The following is a 12,646-nucleotide window of genomic DNA, read 5'->3' as shown; positions in this document are numbered from 1 at the left end:
TCGCATTAATTACTCCTTAATCAAGTACTAACTTGACCGTCGGAGGCGGATCTCCAATCATCCGGAGCATACGTTTGTTTTGCAGGTACAGGCGTCTGGTTCCAGTCTCGGAATTATAACTCTCCCGCAGGACATCAGAAAACCCCGAAACACCTTGGATGGGTAACGATGTGACTTACGCCCCTCTAAGCTAATGAGCCCATTGGATGGGCGATGATGTGTCTGATGCAATTTAGGGTTAATGAGCCCCTTGGATGGGCGATGATGTATCTGATGCACCTAAAGAATAATGAGCCCCTTAGATGGGCAATGATGTGACTCACGCCCCTTAAGGCTAATTAGACCCTTGGATGGACGATGATGTGTCTGACGCTCCTTAGAGCAATTGAGCCCCTTGGATGGGCGATGATATGTCTCACGCCCCTTAGTTCTAATGAGCCCCATGGATGGGCGATGATGTATCTGATGCCCCTTATGGCTAATATGCCCCTTGGATGGGCGATGATGTGTCTTACGCCCCTTAGGGCTAATGGGAATCTTGGATTGGCGATGATGTGTATGACGCCCCTTAGTCTAATGAGCCCCTTGGATAGGTAATGATGTGTCTTACGCCCCTCTAGGCTAATGAGCCCATTGGATGGGCGATGATGTGTTTGATGCACTTTAGGGTTAATGAGCCACTTGGATGGGCGATGATGTATCTGATGCACCTTAGGAATAATGAGCCCCATGGATGGGCGATGATGTGTCTCACGCCCCTTAGGGCAAAGGAGCCCCTCCGATGGGCGATGATGTGTCTGATGCCCCTTAGGGCTTATGAGCCCCTTGGATGGGGGATGATGTGTCTCACGTCCCTTAGGGCTAATGGGAACCTTGGACTGGCGATGATGTGTATGACGCCCCTTAGGCTAATGAGCCCCTTGGATGGGTAATGATGTGTCTTACGCCCCTTTGGGCTAATGAGCCCATTGGATTGCCGATAATGTGTCTGATACACTTTAGGGTTAATGAGCCCCTTGGATGGGCGACGATGTATCTGATGCACCTTAGGAATAATGAGCCCCTTGGATGGGGGATGATGTGTCTCACGCCCCTTAGGGCTAAGGAGCCCCTTCGATGGGCGATGATGTGTTTGACGCCCCTTAGGGCTAATGAGCCCCTTTGATGGGTGATGATTTGACTCACGCCCCTTAAGGCTAATTAGCCCCTTTGATGGGCAATGATGTGTCTGACGCTCCTCCGAGTAATTGAGCCCCTTGGATAGGCGATGATGTGTCTCACCCCCCTTAAAGCTAATGAGTCCCTTACATGGACGATGATGTGTCTGACGCCCCTTAGCGCTAATGAGCCCCTTGGATGGGCGATGATTTGTTTGACACTCCTCACGGCTAATGAACCCCGTGGATGGGCAATGATTTGACTCACTCCCCTTAAAGCTAATTAGCCCCTTTGATGGGCGATGATATGTCTAACGTTCCTGAGAGAAATTGAGCCCTTGGATAGGCGATGATGTGTCTCCTCCCCTTAGTTCTAATGAGCCTCTGGATGGGCGATGATGTGTCTGATTCCCCTTAGGGCTTATGAGCCCATTGGATGGGAGATGATGTGACGCACGCGCGTCAGGGCTAATAGGCCCTTGGATGGGAGATGATTTGTTTCACGCCCCTTAGGGCTAATGAGCCCCTTACACGGCCAATGATGTGCCTAACGCCCCTTAGGGCTTATGAGCCCCTTGGATGGCCAATTATGTGTCTGACGCCCCTTAGGGCTGTTGAGCCCCTTGGATGGGCAACAATTTGTTAGACACCCCTCAGGGCTAATGAGCCCCTTGGATGGGCAATGATGTGACTCACGCCCCTTAAGGCTAATTAGACGCTTGGATGGACGACGATATGTCTGACGCACCTTAGAGCAATTGAGCCCCTTGGATGGGCGATGATATGTCTCACGCCCCTTAGTTCTAATTAGCCCTTTTTATGGGCGATGATGTGTCTGATTCCCTTGATGGCTAACGAGCCCCTTAGAGGGCGATGATGTGTCTCACGCCCCTTAGGGCTAATGAGCCCCATGGATGCGATGATATATCTGATGCCCCTTATGGCTAATAAGCCCCTTAGATGGGCGATGATGTGTCTTACGCCCCTTAGGGCTAATGGGAATCTTGGATTGGCGATGATGTGTATGACGCCCCTTAGGCTAATGAGCCCCTTGGATGGGTAATGATGTGTCTTACGCCCCTCTAGGCTAATGAGCCAATTGGATGGGCGATGATGTGTTTGATGCACTTTAGGGTTAATGAGCCACTTGGATGGGCGATGATGTATCTGATGCACCTTAGGAATAATGAGCCCCTTGAATGGGCGATGATGTGACTCACGCCCCTTAGGGCAAAGGAGCCCCTCCGATGGGCGATGATGTGTTTCACGCCCCTTAGGGCTAATGAGCCCCTTTGATGGGCGATGATTTGTCTGACACCCCTCATGCCTAATGAGCCCCATAAATGGGCAATGATTTGACTCACGCCCCTTAAGGCTAATTAGCCCCTTTGATGGGCGATGATGTGTCTGAAGCTCCTCCGGGTAATTGAGCCCCTTGGATAGACGATGATGTGTTTAACTCCCCTTAGGGCTAATGAGTCCCTTACATGGGCGATGATTTGTCTGACGCCCCTTAGGGCTAATGAGCCCCTTGGATGGGTGATGATTTCTCTGACACTCCTCAAGGCTAATGAGCCCCTTGGATGGGCAATGATTTGATTCACTCTCCTTAAAGCTAATTAGCCCCTTGGATGGGCAATGATATGTCTGACGCTCCTTAGAGCAATTAAGCCCTTTGAATAGGCGATGATGTGTCTCCTCCCCTTAGTTCTAATGAGCCCCTTGGATGGGAGATGATGTGTCTGATGCCCCTTAGGGCTTATGAGCCCTTTGGATGGGCAATGATGTGACTCACGCCCCTTAAGGCTAATTAGACCCTTGGATGGACGACGATGTGCCTGACGCTCCTTAGAGCAATTGAGCCCCTTGGATGGACGATGATATGTCTCACGCCCCTTAGTTCTAATGAGCCCCATGGATGGGCGATGATTTATCTCATGCCCCTTATGGCTAATAAGCCCCTTGGATGGGCGATGATGTTTCTTACGCCCCATAGGGCTAATGGGAATCTTGGATTGGCGATGATGTGTATGACGCCCCTTAGGCTAATGAGCCCCTTGGATGGGTAATAATGTGTCTTACGCCCTTCTAGGCTAATGAGCCCATTGGATGGGCGATGATGTGTCTGATGCATTTTAGGGTTAATGAGCCACTTGGATGGGCGATGATGTATCTGATGCACCTTAGGAATAATGAGCCCCTTGGATGGGCGATGATGTGTCTCACGCCCCTTAGGGCAAAGGAGCCCCTCCGATGGGCGATGATGTGTTTCACGCCCCTTAGGGCTAATGAGCCCCTTTGATGGGCGATGATTTGTCTGACACCCCTCATGGCTAATGAGCCCCACAAATGGGCAATGATTTGACTCAAGCCCCTTAAGGCTAATTAGCCCCTTTGATGGGTGATGTTGTGTCTGAAGCTCCTCCGGGTAATTGAGCCCCTTGGATAGGCGATGATGTGTCACACCCCCTTAGGGCTAATGAGTCCCTTACATGGGCGATGATTTGTCTGACGCCCCATAGGGCTAATGAGCCCCTTGTATGGGCGATGATTTGTCTGACACTCCTCAAGGCTAATGAGCCCCTTGGATGGGCAATGATTTGAATCACTCCCCTTAAAGCTAATTAGTCCCTTGGATGGGCAATGATATGTCTGACGCTCCTTAGAGCAATTGAGCCCCTTGAATAGGCGATGATGTGTCTCCTCCTCTTAGTTCTAATGAGCCCCTTGGATGGGAGATGATGTGTCTGATGCCCCTTAGGGCTTATGAGCCCCTTGGATGGGCAATGATGTGACTTACGCCCCTTAAGGCTTATTAGACCCTTGGATGGACGATGATGTGTCTGACGCTCCTTAGAGCAATTGAGCCCCTTGGATGGGCGATGATATATCTCACGCCCCTTAGTTTTAATGAGCCCCTTGGATAGACAATGATGTATCTGATGCCCCTTATGGCTAATGAGCCCCTTGGATGGGGGATGATGTGTCTCACGTCCCTTAGGGCTAATGGGAACCTTGGACTGTCGATGATGTGTATGACGCCCCTTAGGCTAATGAGCCCCTTGGATGGGTAATGATGTGTCTTACGCCCCTCTAGGCTAATGAGCCCATTGGATGGGCGATAATGTGTCTGATACACTTTAAGGTTAATGAGCCCCTTGGATGGGCGATGATGTATCTGATGCACCTTAGGAATAATGAGCCCCTTGGATGGGCGATGATGTGTCTCACACCCCTTAGGGATAAGGAGCCCCTTCAATGGGCGATGATGTGTTTGACGCCCCTTAGGGCTAATGAGCCCCTTTGATGGGTGATGATTGTATGACACCCCTCAAGGCTAATGAGCCCCATAAATGGGCAATGATTTGACTCACGCCCCTTAAGGCTAATTAGCCCCTTTGATGGGCGATGATGTGTCTGACGCTCCTCCGAGTAATTGAGCCCCTTGGATAGGCGATGATGTGTCTCACCCCCCTTAAAGCTAATGAGTCCCTTACATGGGCGATGATGTGTCTGGCGCCCCTTAGCGCTAATGAGCCCCTTGGATGGGCGATGATTTGTCTGACACTCCTCACGGCTAATGAGCCCCTTGGATGGGCAATGATTTGACTCACGCCCCTTAAAGCTATTTAGCCCCTTTTGATGGGCGATGATATGTCTAACGTTCCTTTGAGAAATTGAGCCCTTGGATAGGCGATGATGTGTCTCCTCCCCTTAGTTCTAATGAGCCCCCTGGATAGGCGATGATGTGTCTGATGCCCCTTAGGGCTTATGAGCCCATTGGATGGGAGATGATGTGACGCACGCGCGTCAGGGCTAATAGGCCCTTGGATGGGAGATGATTTGTTTCACGCCCCTTAAGGCTGATGAGCCCCTTACACGGCCAATGATGTGTCTAACGCCCCTTAGGGCTAATGAGCCCCTTGGATGGCCAATTATGTGTCTGACGCCCCTTAGGGCTGATGAGCCCCTTGGATGGGCAACGATTTGTTAGACACCCCTCAGGGCTAATAAGCCCTTTGGATGGGCAATGATGTGACTCACGCCCCTTAAGTCTAATTAGACCCTTGGATGGACGATGATATGTCTGACGCACCTTAGAGCAATTGAGCCCCTTGGATGGGCGATGATATGTCTCACGCCCCTTAGTTCTAATGAGCCCCTTTTATGGGCGATGATGTGTCTGATGCCCTTGATGGCTAACGAGCCCCTTAGATGGACGATGATGTGTCTCACGCCCCTTGGGGCTAAAGGGAACCTTGGATTGGCGATGATGTGTATGACGCCCCTTAGGCTAATGGGCCCCTTGGATGGGTAATGATGTGTCTTACGCCCCTTTGGGCTAATGAGTCCCTTGGATGGGCGATGAGTTGTCTGATGCACTTTAGGGTTAATGAGCCCCTTGGATGGGCGACGATGTATCTGATGCACCTGAGGAATAATGAGCCCTTAGATGGGCGATGATGTGTCTCACGCCCCTTAGGGCTAAGGAGCTCCTTGGATGGGCGATGATGTGTTTGACGCCCCTTACGGCTAATGATCCCCTTTGATGGGCGAAGATTTGTCTGACACCTCTCAGTGCTAAAGAGCCCCATAAATGGGCAATGATTTGACTCACGCCCCTTAAGGCTAATTAGCCCCTTTGATGGGCGATGATGTGTCTAACGGTCCTCCGGGTAATTACGCCCCTTGGATAGGCGATGATGTGTCTCACCCTCCTTAGGGCTAATAAGTCCCTTACATGGGCGATGATTTGTCTAACGCCCCTTAGGGCTAATGAGCCCCTTGGATGGGCGACGATTTGTCTATTACTCCTCAGGCTAATGAGCCCCTTGGATCGGCAATGAATTGACTCACGCCCCTTAGGGTTAATGAGCCCCTTGGATGGGCAATTATGTGTCTGACGCCACTTCGGGCTGATGAGCCCCTTGGATGGGCGATGATTTGTCTGACACCCCTCAGGACTAATGAGCCCCTTGGATGGGCAATGATTTGACTCACGCCCCTTAAGGCTAATTAGCCTCTTGGATGGGCGATGATGTGTCTGACGCCCCTTAGAGCAATTGAGGTTCTTTGAGAGGCGATGTTGTGTCTCCTCCCCTTAGTTCTAATGAGCTTCTTGGATGGGGGATGATGTGTCTGATGCCCCTTAGGGCTTATGAGCCCCTTGGATGGGAGATGATGTGTCTCACGCCCATTAGGGCTAACGGCCCCCTTGGATGGGAGATGATGTGTCTCACGCCCCTTAGGGCTAATGAGCCCCTAGGATGGACGATGATGTGTCTAATGCACCTTAGGAATAATGAGCCCCTTGGGTAGGCGTTGATGTGTCTCACGCCCCTTAGGGCTAATGAGCCACCTTGATGGGCGATGATGTGTCTGACACTCCTTTGAGAATTTGAGCCCCTTGGATAGGCGATGATGTGTCTTCTCCCCTTAGTTCTAATTAGACCCTTGGATGGGCGATGATATGTCTCACGCCCCACTGTTCTAATTAGACCCTTGGATGGGCGATGATTTGTCTGATGCCCCTGATGGCTAACGAGCCCCTTAGATGGGCGATGATGTGTCTCACGTCCTTAGGGCTAAAGGGAACCTTGGATTGGCGATGATGTGTTTGACGCCCCTTAGGCTAACGAGCCCCTTGGATGGGTAATGATGTGTCTTACGCCCCTCTAGGTTAATGAGCCCCTTGGATGGGCGATGATGTGTCTGAAGAACTTTAAGGTTAATGAGCCCCTTGGATGGGCGATGATATATCTGATGCACCATAGGAATAATGAGCCCCTTAGATGGGCAATGATGTGTCTCACGCCCCTTAGGGCTAAGGAGCACCCTGGATGGGCGATGATGAGTTTGACGCCCCTTAGGGCTAATGAGCCCCTTTGATGGGCGATGATTTGTCTGAAACCCCTCATGGCTAATTAGCCCCATAAAAGGGCAATGATTTGACTCACGCCCCTTAAGGCTAATTAGCCTCTTTGATGGGCGATGATGTGTCTAACGCTCCTCCGGGTAATTGAGCCCCTTGGATAGGCGATGATGTGTCTCACCCCCCTTAGGGCTAATGAGTCTCTTACATGGGCGATGATTTTTCTGACGCCCCTTAGGCTAATGAGCCCCTTCGATGGGCGATGATTTGTCTGACACTCCTCAGGGCTAATGAGCCCTTGGATAGGCAATCATTTGACTCACGCCCCTTAAAGCTAATTAGCCCCTTTGATGGGCGATGATATGTCTGACGCTCTTGAGAGCAATTGAGCCCCTTGGATAGGTGAAGATGTGTCTCCTCCCCTTAGTTCTAATGAGCCCCTTAGGTGGGCGATGATGTGTCTGATGCCCCTTAGGGCTTATAACCCCTTGGATGGGCAATGATGTGACTCACGCCCCTTAAGGCTAATTAGACCCTTAGATGGACGATGATGTGTCTGACGCTCTTTAGAGCAATTGAGCCCCTTGGATGGGCGGTGATATGTCTCACGCCCCTTAGTTCTAATGAGCCCCTTTTATGGGCGATGATGTGTCTGATGCCCTTTATGGCTAACGAGCCCCTTAGATGGGCGATGATGTGTCTCACGCCCCTTAGGGCTAAAGGGAACCTTGGATTGGCGATGATGTGTATGACGCCCCTTAGGCTAATGAGCCCCTTGGATGGGTAATGATGTGTCTTACGCCCCTTTGGGCTAATGAGCCCCTTGGATAGGCGATGAGTTGTCTGATGCACTTTAGGGTTAATAAGCCCCTTGGATGGGCGACGATGTATCCGATGCACCTGAGGAATAATGAGCTCCTTAGATGGGCGATGATGTGTCTCACGCCCCTTAGGGCTAAGGAGCTCCTTGGATGGGCGATGATGTGTTTGACGCCCCTTACGCCTAATGATCCCCTTTGATGGGCGAAGATTTGTCTGACACCTCTCATTGCTAAAGAGCCCCATAAATGGGCAATTATTTGACTCACGCCCCTTAAGGCTAATTAGCCCCTTTGATGGGCGATGATGTGTCTAACGGTCCTCCGGGTAATTATGCCCCTTGGATAGGCGATGATGTGTCTCACCCTCTTAGGGCTAATAAGTCCCTTACATGGGCGATGATTTGTCTGACGCCCCTTAGGGCTAATGAGCCCCTTGGATGGGCGACGATTTGTCTAACACTCCTCAGGCTAATGAGCCCCTTGGATCGATAATGAATTGACTCACGCCCCTTAAGGCTAATGAGTCCCTTGGATGGGCAATTATGTTTCTGACGCCACTTAGGGCTGATGAGTCCCTTGGATGGGCGATGATTTGTCTGACACCCCTCAGGACTAATGAGCCCCTTGGATGGGCAATGATTTGACTCACGCCCTTAAGGCTAATTAGCCTCTTGGATGGGCGATGATGTGTCTAACGCCCCTTAGAGCAATTGAGGTTCTTTGAGAGGTTATGTTATGTCTCCTCCCCTTAGTTCTAATGAGCTTCTTGGATGGGCGATGATGTGTCTGATGCCCCTTAGGGCTTATGAGCCCCTTGGATGGGAGATGATGTGTCTCACGCCCATTAGGGCTAACGGCCACCTTAGATGGGAGATGATGTATCTCACGCCCCTTAAGGCTAATGAGCCCCTAGGATGGACGATGATGTGTCTAATGCACCTTAGGAATAATGAGCCCCTTGGGTAGGCGTTGATGTGTCTCACGCCCCTTAGGGCTAATGAGCCACCTTGATGGGCGATGATTTGTCTGACACTCCTTTGAGCATTTGAGCCCCTTGGATAGGCGATGATGTGTCTTCTCCCCTTAGTTCTAATTAGACCCTTGGATGGGCGATGATATGTCTCACGCCCCACTGTTCTAATTAGACCCTTGGATGGGCGATGATGTGTCTGATGCCCCTGATGGCTAACGAGCCCCTTAGATGGGCGATGATGTGTCTCACGTCCTTAGGGCTAAAGGGAACCTTGGATTGGCGATGATGTGTTCGACGCCCGTTAGGCTAACGAGCCCCTTGGATGGGTTATGATGTGTCTTACGCCCCTCTAGGTTAATGAGCCCCTTGGATGGGCGATGATGTTTCTGAAGAACTTTAAGGTTAATGAGCCCCTTAGATGGGCGATGATATATCTGATGCACCATAGGAATAATGAGCCTCTTGGATGGGCAATGATGCGTCTGACGCCCCTTAGGGCTAAGGAGCACCCTGGATGGGCGATGATGAGTTTGACGCCCCTTAGGGCTAATGAGCCCCTTTGATGGGCGATGATTTGTCTGAAACCCCTCATGGCTAATTAGCCCCATAAAAGGGCAATGATTTGACTCACGCCCCTTAAGGCTAATTAGCCTCTTTGATGGGCGATGATGTGTCTAACGCTCCTCCGGGTAATTGAGCCCCTTGGATAGGCGATGATGTGTCTCACCCCCCTTAGGGCTAATGAGTCCCTTACATGGGCGATGATTTGTCTGACGCCCCTTGGGCTAATGAGCCCCTTCGATGGGCGATGATTTGTCTGACACTCCTCAGGGCTAATGAGCCCTTGGATAGGCAATCATTTGACTCACGCCCCTTAAAGCTAATTAGCCCCTTTGATGGGCGATGATATGTCTGACGCTCCTGAGAGCAATTGAGCCCCTTGGATAGGTGAAGATGTGTCTCCTCCCCTTAGTTCTAATGAGCCCCTTAGATGGGCGATGATGTGTCTGATGCCCCTTAGGGCTTATAACCCCTTGGATGGGCAATGATGTGACTCACGCCCCTTAAGGCTAATTAGACCCTTGGATGGACGATGATGTGTCTGACGCTCCTTAGAGCAATTGAGCCCCTTGGATGGGCGATGATATGTCTCACGCCCCTTAGTTCTAATGAGCCCCTTGGATGGGCGATGATGTATCCGATGCCCCTTATGGCTAATAAGCCCCTTGGATGGGCGATGATGTGTCTCAAGCCCTCTAGCCTAATGGGAACCTTGGATTAGCGATGATGTGTATGACGCCCCTTAGGCTAATGAGTCCCTTGGATGGGTAATGATGTGTCTTACGCCCCTTTGGGCTATTGAGCCCATTGGATGGGCGATGATGTGTCTGATGCACTTTAGGGTTAATGAGCCCCTTGGATGGGCGATGATGTATCTGATGCACCTTAGGAATAATGAGCCCCTTGGATGGGTGATGATGTGTCTCACGCCCCGTAGGGCTAAGGAGCCCCTCCGATGGGCGATGGGCGATGATTTGTCTAACACCCCTCATGGCTAAGTAGCCCCATAAATGGGCAATGATTTGAGACACGCCCCTTAAGGCTAATTAGCCCCTTTGATGGGCGATGATGTGTCTCACCCCCCTTAGGGCTAATGAGTCCCTTACATGGGCGATGATTTGTCTAACGGCCCTTAGGGCTAATGAGCCCCTTGGATGGGCGATGATTTGTCTGACACTCCTCAGGGCTAATGAGCCCCTTGAATGGGCAATGATTTGACTCACGCCCCTTAAGGCTAATTAGACCCTTGGATGGACGATGATGTGTCTGACGCTCCTTAGAGCAATTGAGCCCCTTAGATGGGCGATGATGTGCCTCACACCCCTTAGTTTTAAAGAGCCCCTTGGTTGGGTAATAATGTTTCTAACGCCCCTTAGGGCTGATGAGCCCCTTGGATGGGCGATTATGTATCTAACGCCCCTTTGGGCAATTGAGACCCTTGGATGGGCGATGATGTGTCTGATGCACCTTAGGAATAACGAGCCCCTTTGATGGGCGGTGATGTGTCTCACGACCCTTAGGGCTAATGAGCACCTTTGATGGGTGATGATGTGTCTGATGGCCCTTAGGGCTAATGAGCCCCTTATATGGGCGATGATGTGTCTGACGCCCCTTAGGCTAATGAGCCCCTCTGATTGGCGATGATGTGTATGACGCCCCTTAGGGCTAAAAAGCCCCTTGTATGGGTAATGATGTGTCTCACGCCCCCTTGGGCTATTGTGCCCCTTGGATGGGCGATGATGTGTCTGTAGCACCTTAGGGCTAATGAGTCCCTTGGATGGGCGATGATGTGTTTAATGCACCTTAGGAATAATGAGCCCCTTGGATAGGCGATAATGTGTCTGACGCCCCTTAGGGCTAATGGGAACCTTGGATTGGCGATGATGTGTATGACGCCCCTTAGGCTAATGAGCCCCTTGGATGTGTAATGATTTGTCTTATGCCCCGAGGGGTTATGAGCCCCTTGGATGTGTAATAATGTGTCTGATGCACTTTAGGGTTAATGAGCCCCTTGGACGGGCGATGATGTATCTGACGCACCTGAGGAATAATGAGCCCTTGGATGGGCGATGATGTGTCTCACGCCCCTTAGGGCTATGGAGCCCCTTGGATGGGCGATGATGTGTTTGACGCCGCTTAGGGCTAACAAGCCCCTTTGATGGGCGATGATTTGTCTGACACCCCTCATGGCTAATGAGGCCGTTAAATGGGCAATGTTTTAACTCACGCCCCTTAAGGCTAATTAGCCCCTTTAATGGGCGATGATGTGTCTGACGCTCCTTCGAGTAATTGAACCCCTTGGATAGGCGATGATGTGTCTCACCCCCCTTAGGGCTAATGAGTCCCTTACATGGGCAATGTTGTGTCTGACGCCCCTTACGGCTTATGAGCCCCTTAGATGGGCAATGATTAGTCTGATGCTCCTTAGGGTTAATGAGCCTCTTAGATGGGCGATGATTTATCTGAAACCTCTCAGGGCCAATGAGCCCCTTGGATGGGCAATGATGTGACTCACGCCCCTTAAGGCTAATTAGACCCTTGGATGGACGATGATGTGTCTGACCCTCCTTAGAGCAATTGAGCCCCTTAGATGGGCGATGATGTGCCTCACACCCCTTAGTTTTAAAGAGCACCTTGGTTGGGTAATAATGTTTCTAACGCCCCTTAGGGCTGATGAGCCCCTTGGATGGGCGATTATGTATCTAACGCCCCTTTGGGCAATTGAGACCCTTGGATGGGCGATGATGTGTCTGATGCACCTTAGGAATAACGAGCCCCTTTGTTGGGCGGTGATGTGTCTCACGACCCTTAGGGCTAATGAGCACCTTTGATGGGTGATGATGTGTCTGATGGCCCTTAGGGCTAATGAGCCCCTTATATGGGCGATGATGTGTCTGACGCCCCTAAGGCTAATGAGCCCCTCTGATTGGCGATGATGTGTATGACGCCCCTTAGGGCTAAAAAGCCCCTTGTATGGGTAATGATGTGTCTCACGCCCCCTTGGGCTATTGTGCCCCTTGGATGGGCGATGATGTGTCTGTAGCACCTTAGGGCTAATGAGTCCCTTGGATGGGCGATGATGTGTTTAATGCACCTTAGGAATAATGAGCCCCTTGGATAGGCGATAATGTGTCTGACGCCCCTTAGGGCTAATGGGAACCTTGGATTGGCGATGATGTGTATGACGCCCCTTAGGCTAATGAGCCCCTTGGATGTGTAATGATTTGTCTTATGCCCCGAGGGGTTATGAGCCCCTTGGATG

Source organism: Chenopodium quinoa, unplaced genomic scaffold, assembly GCF_001683475.1.
Source record: "Chenopodium quinoa cultivar QQ74 unplaced genomic scaffold, ASM168347v1, whole genome shotgun sequence".
Classification (NCBI taxonomy): domain Eukaryota; kingdom Viridiplantae; phylum Streptophyta; class Magnoliopsida; order Caryophyllales; family Amaranthaceae; genus Chenopodium; species Chenopodium quinoa.
The sequence above is the reverse complement of the archived record's forward strand: the minus strand, read 5'-3'. Positions refer to the sequence as shown.